The sequence below is a fragment of the Aquarana catesbeiana genome, linkage group LG08 (genome assembly GCF_042186555.1).
Source record: "Aquarana catesbeiana isolate 2022-GZ linkage group LG08, ASM4218655v1, whole genome shotgun sequence".
NCBI classification, from domain to species: domain Eukaryota; kingdom Metazoa; phylum Chordata; class Amphibia; order Anura; family Ranidae; genus Aquarana; species Aquarana catesbeiana.
Window position 1 is genome coordinate 96,665,374 of NC_133331.1, and position 14,598 is coordinate 96,679,971.

The window sequence follows — 14,598 nt, forward strand, 5'->3', positions numbered from 1 at the left end:
TTCACTCTTAACTGCCTATGCCCATGGCCTGTGTGAGTAATATATCATTTAGTGACAACTTTTTGTAATTTTTTTTTTTGTCATTATTCAATCACTTGGGACAAAAAAAAAATAATATTCAATGGGCTCAACATGCCTCTCATCAATTTCCTTGGGGTGTCTACTTTCCAAAATGGGGTCATTTGGGGGGGTTTGTACTGCCCTGCCATTTTAGCACCTCAAGAAATGACATAGGCTGTCATAAACTAAAAGCTGTGCAAATTTCAGAAAATGTACCCTAGTTTGTAAACGCTATAACTTTTACGCAAACCAATAAATATACGCTTATTGACATTTTTTTACCAAAGACATGTGGCTGAATACATTTTGGACTAAATGTATGACTAAAATTGAGTTTATTGGATTTTTTTTATAACAAAAAGTAGAAAATATAATTTTTTTTCAAAATTTTCGGTCTTTTTCCGTTTATAGCGCAAAAATTAAAAACAGCAGAGGTGGTCAAATACCACCAAAGAAAGCTCTATTTGTGGGAACAAAAGGACACAAATTTTGTTTGGGTACAACATTGCATGACCGCGCACGATAAGAAAATTGGGAGTAAAATTTCGTCCGACAGACGATCTGCCGATTTTCAGATCGTTAGTATGGTGCTTTTGACAGGCAATTACGAATTTTCTGACAACAAAAACTGTATGTGCAGGCTATGAAATTTTTATCGTACGTGAACACAACATCCGCTTTTGGTTTTATTAGTACAGTTTTTGTCCGAAAAAAATCATAAGAGCAAGACTACGCATGCTCAGAAACGAAAAAAATACATACAAAACAATTCAACACATGATATCACTTCTGAAGTTGAATTCTATCGTACGAGGATTTTCGTATGAAAGTAACCTCTTCACTTTCGACATTAGACTAGCATGCAACAAAAAACGGACGAAAATGAGTCCGATAATCTGATCATGTGTAAAAGGCTTTACATAATACCTTGGAATGCCTACTTGCCAATAAGGGGTCATTTTGGGGGATATTTGTAATGTTCTGGCATTTTTGGACCTCAAGAAATGAGATAGGCCGTCATTACATCAGGATTAATCAATTTTCTGATATATACCATAGCTTGTGGATAACTTTCCTAAAAACTAATAATATACACAAATTTGGGTTATTTTCACCAAAGAAACTTAGCAAAATACATTTTGGCCCAAATTCATGAAGAAAATTATTTATTTGCAAAATGTTATAACACAGACAAAAGTGTTTTTTTTTTTTTATTTTCTATTTTTTTCTTTTTTTTAACAAAAACTAAAAAACCCAGTGGTGATTAAATACCACCAAAAGAAAGCTCTATTTGTGTGAACAAAATTATAAAAATGAAGTTTTGGTACAGTATTGCATGACTGCGCAGTTGTCATTCAAAGTGCGACAGTGCGAAAATTGGCCTGAGCAAGAAGGGGGTGAAAGTGCCCGGTTTTGAGGTGGTTAAATATACATTTTTGTCTAAATCCACTTCATTTCTAAGTTCAATAGATTCTTATTGTAATAACATCTTCTGCCATTTGTATGTATTGTATCCAGAGCCAACAATGACAACTATCCAACATGTCTTGCATGTTTACCCCTTCATGACCAGGCCATTTTTTTGCGATACAGCACTGCGTTACTTTAATTGACAATTTCACGGTCGTGCAACGATGTACACAAATAAAACGAATGTCTTTTTTTCCCACAATTACAGCTTTCTTTTGGTGGTATTTGATCACCTCTGCGTTTGTTTTTGTTTTTTTTGTGTGTTGAAAAACAAAATGTTTTACTTTCTGCTATGAAACATATCCAATAAAAAAAATGTAGAAAATCAAATTTCTTCATCAATTTAGGCCAATATGTTATCTGCTACATATTTTTTGTAAACAAAATCCCAATAAGCGTATTTTGATTAGTTTGCGCAAAAGTTATAGGGTCTACAAACTATGGGATATTTTTATGGAATTTGTATTTATTTATTTATTTACTAGTGGACGTCGATCAGCGACTTATAGTGGGACTGTGACATTGTGGTGGACAAATCGGACACTAAGGGGGTAATTTACTAAAGACCTGCGCCTGTGGTGCAGTGGAGAAATTGGAGCAATTGCACAAACGGGACTCAAGACATTTATCAAAAATTATGGTGCACTTATATGCACCAAACCATATTTACATAGGAAGCGCTATTGCGCACTTGCGCAATCCTTCGCGCCTACCATTAGCAAGCCAATGTACTCTTCTACATTTTTGTCTGAATACTGTGGATAACTTTACTACAGTTTACCATCTTCTGTTACCAGGCTAAAAAGTATTTATATAATATTGTTTAAATGCACAAATTCTGTCCAGAACATGTAGATCTGTCTTACAACTAATCAAGCCTTTTTACACCCTTCTTTCAGCTTACTCAACTGCACATGCGCATTGTCAAAGCTCACCATTTCATCCTTGCCTGACAGGGCGCACACGGTTTAGCTTGTTATATATGTGTGTTGCACACAGGCTCATCTGCGTTCTCCAGCGTGCACAACTGCTTATACATCGGGCACTTGCTCATTGTAGTTCTAATCATGTTAATGAGTTTTTTCTTATCACATGGAGAATATTGCTTCCAGTTTTATTCCATTCATTCACTTCTTTTTGAAACAACTCAATATTCATTCTAGAGATCTTCCTCCTATCAACAACTGTGCGGATGTTCCCTGGACTTATAATTGTGCATTTTATGGTGATATTCTATAATCATTGGTGGAGCTGAAACTTCCATGAAAACATCTTTTCAATACATGTCTGTGTATTGTGCATTCTGGACTAGGGATGAGCTGAACACCCACCTGTTCGGTTCGCACCAGAACATGCAAACACCGTTAAAGTCTATGGGACACGAACATGAATAATCAAAAGTGCTAATTTTAAAAGCTTATATGCAAGTTATAGTCATAAAAAGTGTTTGGGGGCCTGGGTCCTGCCCCAGGGGACATGGATCAATGCAAAAAAAAGTTTTAAAAACGGCCGTTTTTTCAGGAGCAGTGATTTTAATAATGCTTAAAGTCAAACAATAAAAGTGTAATATCCCTTTAAATTTCGTAGCTGGGGGGTGTCTATAGTATGCCTGTAAAGGGGCGCATGTTTCCCGCGTCTGACAACAAAATGACATTTCAAAGGAAAAAAGTCATTTAAAATTACTCGCGGCTATTGCCTTGCCGGTCTGACAATACACATAAAAGTTCATTGATAAAAACGGCATGGGAATTCCCCACAGGGGAATCCCGAACCAAAATTAAAAAAAAAAAAATGACGTGGGGGTCCCCCTAAATTCCATACCAGGCCCTTCAGGTCTGGTATGGATTTTAAGGGGAACCCCGCGCCAAAATTTTAAAAAAAGACGCCGCGGAGGAGATGCTGGACGAGAATGCCGGAGGAAGAACCAGAAGAGCCAGCAGAACCAGAAGACGAAGAAGAAGATGAAGGAATATAGAAGAAAGAAGAAAGAAGAAGCATTTAAATAAAGGAATTGTTCAAAAACTGTCTCCTGTCATTTTTAACATCTTTGACAGTTTTTTAGTGAAATGGTAGGGGTACCCTTACCATTTCACACAGTGGGGGGCCGGGATCTGGGGTCCCCTTGTTAAAGGGGGCTTCCAGATTCCGATAAGCCCCCTGCCCGCAGACCCCCACAACCACCGGCCAGGGTTGTGGGGATGAGGCCCTTTTCCTCATCAACATGGGGACAAGGTGTTTTGGGGGGCTACCCCAAAGCACCCTCCCAATGTTGAGGGCATGTGGCCTGGTACGGTTCAGGAGGGGGGGCGCTCTCTCATCCCCCCGTCTTTTCCTGCAGCCTGCCAGGTTGCGTGCTCGGATAAGGGTCTGGTATGGATTTTTGGGGGGACCCCACGCCGTTTTTTTTTTAAATTTTGGCGCAGGGTTCCCCTTAAAATCCATACCAGACCTTCAAGTCTGGTATGGAATTTAGGGGGATCCCCACGTCATTTTTTTTTTAAATTTTGGCCGGGGTTCCCCTTAATATCCATACCAGACCTGAAGGGCCTGGTATGGAATTTAGGGGGACCCCCACGTCATTTTTTTTTAAATTTTGGTTCGGGGTTCCCCTGTGGGGAATTCCCATGCCTTTTTTATCAATGAACTTCTATGTGTATTGTCGGACCGGCAATGCAATAGCCGCGAGTAGTTTTAAATGACTTTTTTCCTTTGAAATGTCATTTTGCTGTCAGACTGTTCTAAACACGGGAAACATGCGCCCCTTTACAGGCATACTATAGACACCCCCCAGCTACGAAATTTAAAAGGGATATTACACTTTTATTGTTTGACTTTAAGCATTATTAAAATCACTGCTCCTGAAAAAACGGCCATTTTTAAAACTTTTTTTTGCATTGATCCATGTCCCCTGGGGCAGGACCCAGGTCCCCAAACACTTTTTATGACAATAACTTGCATATAACCCTTTAAAATTAGCACTTTTGATTTCTCCCATAGACTTTTAAAGGGTGTTCCGCGGCATTCGAATTTGCTGCGAACACCCCAAATTGTTCGCTGTTCGGCGAACTTGCAAACAGCCAATGTTCGAGTCGAACATGAGTTCGACTCGAACTCGAAGCTCATCCCTATTCTGGACAATTCATTTCCCCATACACTGTGCAATTTGATTGGATGACGTTTAACCCCTTCCCGACCGGCGCACGCCGATGTACGTCGGCAGAATGGCACGACTGGGCAAATGGATTACAGGTACGTCCATTTGAATTTCCCGCCGTGCCACGCGCCTGCCAGGAGCTCCATGAGTTGGGTCGCGGGTCCTGCGGACTCGATCACCGTGGGGATACCCGCGATCACCTCACGGAGAGGACGAACGGGGAGATGCCTAGTGACAAGTGTCACTGATCTCTGCTCCCTGTCATCGGGAGCAGAGATCAGTGACGTGTCACAGCTAGCCCATCCCCCCTACAGTTAGAACACATCCCAAGTACTGACTTAACCCCTCCCCACCCCCTAGTGGTTAACCCCTTTATTGCCAATGTCATTTACACAGGAATCAGTGCATTTTTAATCGCACTGATCGCTGTATAAATGACAATGGTCCCAAAAATGTGTCAAACATGTCCGATGTGTCCGCCATAATGTCGCAGTCACAATAAAAATCGCTGATCGTCGCCATTACTAGTAAAAAAACAATTATTAATAAAAATGCCATAAAACTATCCCCTATTTTGTAAACGCTATAACTTTTGCGCAAACCAATCAAACGCTTATTGCGTTTTTTTTTTACCAAAAATATGTAGAAGAATACCATTGGCCTAAGCTGAGGAAAAAAAATGTTTTTTTATATATTTTTGGGGAATATTTATTATAGCAAAATGTAAAAAATAATGCGTTTTTTTTTTAAATTGTCGCTCTTATTTTGTTTATAGCGCAAAAAATAAAAACCGTAGAGGTCATCAGATACAACCAAAAGAAAGCTTTATTTGTGGGAGAAAAAGACGTAAATTTTGTTTGAGAGCCACGTCACACGACCGCGCAATTGTCAGTTAAAGAGACGCAGTGCCGACTCGCAAAAAGTGCTCTGGTCAGGAAGGGGGTAAAATCTTCCGGGGCTGAAGCGGTTAAATACACTCATTTGTCTGAGCAATTATTTTCCCCATGCACGGGGGCTGATTTACGAACCGTTTGCGCCATGAGTTGAGGTGCATGCTGAGGCGCAACGTACGTTTTGGTATTTATGAAACGTTTGCACCGGTAAGGCTCGATTCACATCTGTGCATGTTGCTTTTGAGCGTTTCTGCAGTGCTTTTTGCAGTGCTTGCCGTATTTTTGAACAGGCGTTTTTGCGGCAATTTGCGGTTTTTGATTTTTTTTTTTACAGTTTTTTTTTATACTGTATACAGTGTAAAAAAAAAAGAAAGGAAAAAAAACACAAAACGTGGTAAAACCGCTGTAAAAACACGGTACTTGCGTTTTGGATGCGGGTCCATTGAATTCTTTTACATACAAAACGCTGCTTTTCGCATGAAAAAAGTCCCCGACCCTTTCCAAAAACGCAGAGGCACAAAAATTCATTGATGTGAACATGTTCCATAGGAACCCATGGTAAAAAATTCACATGCATTTCTGCAAAATGCAAAATGCATCAAAAAACGCATTAGTGTGAATAGAGCCTAACACAGCGCTATTCCCCATTTACTACAGTAATCTCGGCGCATGGGAGGAGGCGATCAGTGCGCCACTATGGACATGGCACAGGACATCTTCAACTCAAAATTAAAAGAAGCTGGAATTGCCAATATTATGGGGGTGATGTGGGGTGATGTGAAGAAGTATAGTAATAACCGCCCAAGTAACAACTATGCCCAAAATAGAATGAGAAAGTAACTTTTTCTGAACAAGTTTGCTGTGCCTGCAAGTACGTTTAGAACTGCATGAGGTCAATTTAAACACTGCAAAGGCTGTGAGCTGCCTTCACCAATCCAAACCACATCCTTTTTCAGAGCAAACAACAGGGCCAGCTAGGAAAGGGGTGAGAAGAGCGATCGCCCAACTCCCCCCCGAACCATACAAGGCCACATGCACTCAACATAGGTGGCTGCCTTTGGGGCATGTTGGGCTCAGCCCAATACCAACCACAAAGCATCTTGTACCCAATAGTTTAAAGGGGCTTTCCACATTCTGTAACGCCCCCCTGTCTGCAGCCCCCCACAACCCCAGCCTAGGGTTGTGTGGAAGAGACCTTTGTCCCCCTGAATATGGGGACAAGGTGGTTGACTTTTGGGGTGCCTGAGCCCCTTTCATGGGCTGGCTTGCCGTGTGTTTAAGCCTTTACAGCCCCAAATGGCCTTGTATGTATTGGGGGGGCAGGCTATTTTTAGTTTTGTGTTAAAATCTTGCAGCTGCAATGTCGATTTGGATGTTTTCTCTAAAGCCGTACATCGTTGAAGCAGCATTTTGGATACATGCTACAGATGCACCACTTTACAGGCAGAGTAAGCCCCCCCAAGTTACTAGCTTTAGGGCTAGTTCACTCCATAGAAACCCAGTCCAGATGCATGTGCATTTTTGATGCGATCCAGTGCATTTATGATACGTTTTTGGTGTGTTTTTGATGCAGTCCAGTACTTTTTTCAACCTTCTTTTTTCTTAACCTTAATTAAGGACATGCTGGATGATGTGTTTAATTTTGGACAGGGGGGTGGCTTATTTGGTGTTAGCTGCCTTTGGGTTGGTCTGGGCATGCTCAGGGACTTAAGTTTTTTTTTTTTTGTGTGTGTGAACAGCACTTGGATGTTTCTGGGCATGCTCAGGGTGTGTTTTTTGGGTTAGTAATTTAAGGACATCCTTAACAGGTGTACCCACTTTGAAGTTCTCTCTACATTGTGTGAACTTGCATTTTGTGTATTGCATTGACTGTCCATGTGTTTGCAATTGCCTCATTAGCACACAAAACGGAAAATTGTATACTCACCTTTCCGTAATTTTCCTTTCCTGTCGCATCTTCATGGCAGCATACACGTTGGGTTGTGACTCCGCCTCCACAACCTGATAGGACCACATCGCTATAAATTAGAGAGTAGACACCTGTCCCAGTATTCTCTGTAAATATATACACATGTCACCTCAGAGGGTGGGTGATTGTATGCTGCCATGAAGATGCGACAGGAAAGGAAAATTACGGAAAGGTGAGTATACAATTTTCCGTTTTCCTGTCGCATCATGGCAGCATACACGTTGGGGAGTAACTCGCCAAACTGGGTGGGAATGCAAAATAAATTTATTGACAAGAAACAGAAGAATTGGCCTGTATAACGGCCCTCCCGAATTCAACTGCTGCTAAACGCGCAGCGTCTATTTTATAATGGGAAACAAAGGTGTTTCTGGAAGACCAAGTGGCCGCTCTACAAATGGTTTCCGCTGAGACTCTGCAGTAAGCTGCCCATGAAGTCGCCATTGCCCTGGTGGAATGCGCCCTTAAACCTTCCGGAACTTGTGAGGTGCTTAAGGAGTAGGCCTTCTTGATGGCTTTCACGAGCCATGAGGCGATGGTACGGGCAGAAGCTGCCTGGCCCTTCCTGAACCCATGTGGAATGACTAGAAGGTTTTCACATTTTCTGAAAGGCTTGGTTACAGAGAGGTAATGCAGAATGTTGCCCTTGACATCCAAAGGATGGGGAACGCCCTGATCCGTGACCAAGGCCGGGAGGTTAATCTCCTGGTTAAAGTGGAACGAGGAGGAGACCTTTGGGATGAATCTGTCTGAAGGCTTCAGGGTTAGCCTGTCTGGGTAAATCATCAGATATGGTTCCTTGATCAATAGCGCTTGCATTTCCGATACCCTCTTTGCCGATGTGATGGCAATTAGAAACGATACCTTCAGAGTCAGGTCCCAGAGGGAGACGTCTTCGAGTGGGAAAAATGGCTCTCCAGATAGGGTCTCTAGGACAGTCGATAAGTCCCATGTTGGAAACGAAGGCTTTCTAGGGGGCCTCAGCTTCAGGCAGGCTTTCTGAAATTGGACCACCAGAGGGTTAAGGGCCCACTTGACCCCTGTCAAAGCGGAGATGGCAGACACCTGAACCTTTAGGGTGTTGGACCTAAGGCCTTTGTCCAGACCTGACTGGAGGAATTCGAGCACCTGAACTGCTGATGGGGAAGAAGGGTCCCAACCTTGTTCCTGGGCGAAGGAAGAGAACTTTCCCCAGATCCTCCCGTAGGTTTTGTTTGTGGAGAGTTTCCTAGCTTGGAGCAGTGTATCGACTACCCGTTGAGAGCAGCCCTGGACTAGGAACCTAGACCTTTCAGTCTCCAGGCCGCTAGGTGTAATTTCTCTGGGTTCGGATGGAGGAGCTGACCTTGGGTTAGCAGATCCGTTGTCACCGGGAGTGGAAGTGGATCCGTTGTGCTTAGCTGCAGGAGGGTGGTGAACCAAGGCCTCCGTGGCCAGAAGGGAATCGCAGCTAATACTAGAGCCGCTGAGTGTTTGAGCCTCAGAAGGAACCTGGCTATCAGTGGTGTCGGTGGAAAAATGTAGCCTAGGCGAAAGTTCCAGGGGTGTTGGAGACAATCTGTTCCTTCCGCCGAGGGGAAGGGGTTCCTTGACAGAAACCTCCGGCAATTCTTGTTCCCCGGCGTCGCTGCAAGGTCTATGTCTGGATGACCCCATGTCTGGCATATAAGGGCAAATGCTTGTGGGCTTAGACACCACTCGTTGTGGGAAACGAATGTTCTGCTGAGAGAATCCGCCAGGAGATTTTGGACACCCAGAATGTAGGCCGCCCTCAGATTCCACAAGTTCAGCTGGGCCCAACGCATTATCGGACCGACCTCCCGCATCATGGAGATGCTCTTGGTACCCCCCGCCTGTTGATGTAGACTACAGCCACTCGGTTGTCCATTCGAATGAGGACCTGTTTCCCTCTCAGGAGTGAACTGAATGCTAATAGGGTTTGGAAGGCTGCCTTCATCTCTAGAACGTTTGATACTACATCCTTGGTTTTGAAGTGCCAGCGGCCCTGAGCTGTGTAATGTAGATAATGTGCCCCCATCCCTCCAGACTGGTGTCCGAAGTTACCACCTCCTGGTGGAGGATGACTATCTGTTTGCATCTGCTGAGGTTGTCGGGGTGAGTCCACCACCGTAGCGATAACCTGGCTTCCTCTGAGATGTGAATTAACTGGGACATGGACCATCCGTCCCACTGGCGCAAGAAGGAGGTTTGCAGGGGTCTGGCATTCCATTGTGCCCATCTGACCATCGGAATGGTTGCTGATAGGGAACCCAAGAGGCTGAGGTATGCTCTGGCTGGTAGGCATGACGCCGGAATGACATCCTTCACCTTCTGAACTATTAGGGACAACTTCTCCCTTGGCAGTTCCACCGTGTTGGCTCGGGTGTCTAATTCGGCTCCCAGGAAGACCATCCTTTGAGTAGGCTGAATGTTGCTCTTCTGCCAGTTGATTATCCAACCCAGACTCGTTAGGGTGGAAACTAAGACCTCGCGATGTTGCACGAGTGATTCCTGGCTGTTTGAGAGGAGGAGAATGTCGTCCAGGTAATGGTGGACCCTTAGACCCTTCTCCCTCAAAGAGGCTATCACTGGAAGCAGAACCTTCGTAAACCTTCTGGGGGCTGTAGAGATTCCGAAAGGGAGGCTTCGAAATTGGAAGTGCCCCTGACCCACCGAGAATCGCAGGAATTTTTAGAATGCCACGTGGATTGGTATGTGCAGGTAGGCGTCCTGGAGATCTATGGAGAGCATCCAGTCTCCTAGATTTATGGCCTGGAGGATAGACTGCAGGCTTTCCATCCTGAAAGACTCCACTCTGATGGACTTGTTGAGGTTCTTCAGGTCTAGAACCGGCCGAAAGTCCCCTGACTTCTTCTTGACGAGGAATAGTGGAGAATAGAATCCCCTGCCTCGTTGTCCTGGCGGAACCTCTATTATCGCTCGTTTTTGAAGAAGTTCTTGGACGTAGTTTAGAAGGGACAACCTTTTCTCCCCAGGTGGAGGAATACGGGTTGGGCAGAATTGATACCTTGGGGGTCGATTCTTGAAGGACCATCTGTGGCCGAAACTGACAGTGGCCAGGGTCCAGGTATCATGTATGGTCTCCGCCCAGACCAGCTTGAAACCGGAGAGTCTTGCTCCCACTACCGCTGGCCGGACGGGCGCACCTTCAAAAAGGCTTCTTGTCACTGGAAGCGGGAGTCTTAGGCTTCTGGAACTTCATGAAAGAGGTTTGAGGGTTCTTCCAGTTCCTTCGGTACTCCTTCCCTGGTCTGTACGCTTTCGCATCCCTATACCTTTCTGGGAGATTCCGCTTAAAGGGAGGAGGTCTCTGTTTAGGCCTCCTATCCGAGGAAATGAGCCCGGACTTGCCACCAGTTACCTTGGAGATAGCCGTGTCTAATTTTGTTCCGAAGAGGTGCTCACCGTCGAACGGAATACGGCACCAGTTAGACTTGGATGCTGGATCCGCCGTCCAGGGCTTCAGCCACAAAGCTCTTCTGGCCATCACTGAGGCCAGCATAGACTTTGATGCAGACCTGATGGTGTCGACCGAGGCTTCAGCCACGAAATCACCAGCCAAGCTTAACTCTTGTAATGCCTTCACTATTTTCTCTTGGTCTGCACCCTCTGATACCAGCTTCTCCATGCTGTCCTGACAGGTGAGGAAAAATAAGAGAATACTGGGACAGGTGTCTACTCTCTAATTTATAGCTATGTGGTCCTATCAGGTTGTGGAGGCGGAGTCACAACCCAACGTGTATGCTGCCATGAAGATGCGGCAGGAAACCTATGTTATATAAAGCTTGCAGATAGCATTTTTTACCTTGCCCTGAAAAGAGCCAAGATTGTGTGTGTGGGGGGTGGGGCCCAGCAAGAGAGTACATTTGGGTGGCCTTATCGAGTTTGTAACAAATGTATTTTCTCTATGTATTTTGTTTATGTCTTTGCAAAACAGATGTGTTTTCGAGCAAGTTTTTCTTTTTACTTTGGTTTATTGTATTTTTTGGGTGGGTGACATTTTCCCTTGAAATATATTTGATGTCAATGTGTGTCGTTTGTAGGTTGTTCACTTTGATTTAATTGTCTGTGCTGCATTATTTTGCAAAAACGTTCTCAAGATGTTGACTAATGTTTAAATCCTTAATAGCTATCCATTTGTGGGCGCACTCCTTTTAACTCATGTTAACCATATTCTAGTGTCTCAAATTAACACACGTGTTTTTTGCTTTCTTTACTCTTTTCCAAGTCCAGTTTTGTTGACCAATAAAATTTGTAGCAAATTTTTATGTTTTGTGTTTTTTGTTACTTTTCATGCAACACATTCCCAGCTGCAGCATGGCAAATCCCAAAAATGTGTGCTTTGTCTAAGTTACTTTCCTGATGCCTTCATGGTAGCACATGCATGGATTGTGCGTATGCTGCCATGGATAGGTACCAGGAAAGAAATTACAGAGAGGTAAGTATTCAATTTTCCATTTTAGTGCAGTGGTTCTCAGCCTCAGTTCTCAAGTACCCCCGACAGGACATGTTTAGGGAATTTTATCTTGGCTAAACTAGCTGTCCAAAATGCCAAGCCATTGACTGATTTAAAGCACCTGAGCAAGATGAAGGAAAACCTGCAAACATGGCCTGTTGTGGATACTTGAGGACAGGGTTGAGAAGCACGGATTTAGAGCACTGAGCTAAAATCGAGCTCAAGACAATCCTATTCTAATTTTGGGCATTTGAGGGAAACGAAGTGAGTGTTAGAACCCCTGCTTGTCTTTTTTAGGTTGGGCTTTGTGTTCCTTTTCTTAAAATTGTCTTCATTTTCTGTCACATAGCCAAACAGGATGTGAGGGTAAAACCCTACCAATGCCTTTCCTTGGGGACACACAGGTCAATCTAACTAGTGTTCCCATTAGCCAAATTGCACTCTAGAACTTTGTTGTGTACACCCCAAGTTCTTAAGTATTTTGGGGTTTATTAAAGGCAAATCCACTCTGGCCCCGTCTGATGCTCCGCTCTGCTCTGCTCCACCTGCTACCCGCTGCCGGCATGAGGGGACGCTGAGTGCACGGCGCCGAAGGCTGGAGTTACCCTCTCGGACGAACCGCTGACGAGCCGGGGCTAATTACGGTAAGCGCCAGTGGGCTGCACACGTCTCCACCTCTCCACTCCTGTAGAAACTAGCGGAACGGGAAAAAAACGGCATTAGCTAGATCGGGGCTTTGCCGCAGTTTCTGAAGCTCCTCTATTTCGCTGGTGTGAAGGGAAGGGGAAGCCAGCTGACAGGACTGTATAGCTTTCCATCCACGGAGGAGGTGAGAGCTTCTCTATGTATTAACAGGTGATTTCCCTGATTCAGCTGATTACCTGAGGGTCTGGGGTTACCTGTGTTGCGAGGCTGAGAAATCCCCCTGAGTCTGCTGTGACATAAAGCTCCGTGTAAACGCTGGCTAAAAGACCCTGTTAGATATTACAACTTCAGGAGGAGAGACTGTGTTATGTTATTTGAGTAAGGGATAAGGGGAAATCTCCCTCTAGCTTTTTATCCCTTTCTACCCCCATATTAGGATTGCTACTGGGGAAACCTCTAGTCAGCACCAAGTATACCCCTCCCTCAGTTTAGCCCAAGTTTGGAGGAAGATCTTATGGGCTGTATGTTTATGCTGGAGTCGGTCCTATAATTATTTATGTATAGCCAACAAGAAGCGGCTATATAAATGTCTGCTGGAGTTTGACTGCCTGTCGTATAAAGATAATTAAGCCTTGCAATTAAACTGGGTAAAGGTGCGGTGTGTGTGGACGTCTTGAATAACTACATATAAAGTCGGGCATCCGGAGGTGGATTGGCGTCACATCAGTTCCCAAAATGGTTCTATGGGGATGCAGGATCGACACACTCTAGAGGTGTGGCTATTGGGTTTGACAGGATGACGATGTTTGTAGAGGGAGGGCGGCTGGCCGACCCAGGGGGAAGGTTCCTTTTTGTGAAGGGGAAGTTATTCAATATGATGTGCACAATAGCAAATGTCTACTTCCCAAACAAAAACCCTGATAAATTTTTAAGGAAGGTACTGAAGAAGCTTGATACTTTCAAGGAGGGTAAATTAATTGTTGCAGGAGACCTAAATTGGAGTATGGACCCAGGGTTGGACACTTCTAGGGGCGCCTCAAAATCTGTGACACAATGTGAGGCACTAAAAAAATGCTTGGGAGTTTGCAGTTAATGGATGGCTGGAGGATATGTCATCCGAAGGAACGCGACTACACGTTCTTCTCTCCTGTCCATAAATTATTCTCAAGGATTGATTATATCCTAATAGAACATCAGCTAATCCCACAGCTTAAAGTCACTGAAATTAAAGCAATCACCCTGTCCGACCATGCCCCAGTGATGGTCCAATTGGAGGTCGCTGGGGCGGATCGGACTAGGAGGAGAGACTGTGTTATGTTATTTGAGTAAGGGATAAGGGGAAATCTCCCTCTAGCTTTTTATCCCTTTCTACCCCCATATTAGGATTGCTACTGGGGAAACCTCTAGTCAGCACCAAGTATACCCCTCCCTCAGTTTAGCCCAAGTTTGGAGGAAGATCTTATGGGCTGTATGTTTATGCTGGAGTCGGTCCTATAATTATTTATGTATAGCCAACAAGAAGCGGCTATATAAATGTCTGCTGGAGTTTGACTGCCTGTCGTATAAAGATAATTAAGCCTTGCAATTAAACTGGGTAAAGGTGCGGTGTGTGTGGACGTCTTGAATAACTACATATAAAGTCGGGCATCTACTCAGGTCTATATCCAAAATATATTAAGACCCCACGCCATTTCGGGTGAGGCGTAAACTAGAGAGATGAGGGGTAAGTCAACCAAGGTGAATAAAGGCGCTGTGTCTGCTGGGTCTGCGCTAAGCCCTGGAGGCATCCAGCGCTATATGTCAGCAGACTCTAGCATCGTTGAAGAGACGCTGGGGAGCCCTAGAATAGGAGCCTCCACACACCCGGGAACCTGCAGACAAAAAGGGGCTGAAGAAGAGAACAAAGTAGGGAAAACACAGGAGGGTAAATCTA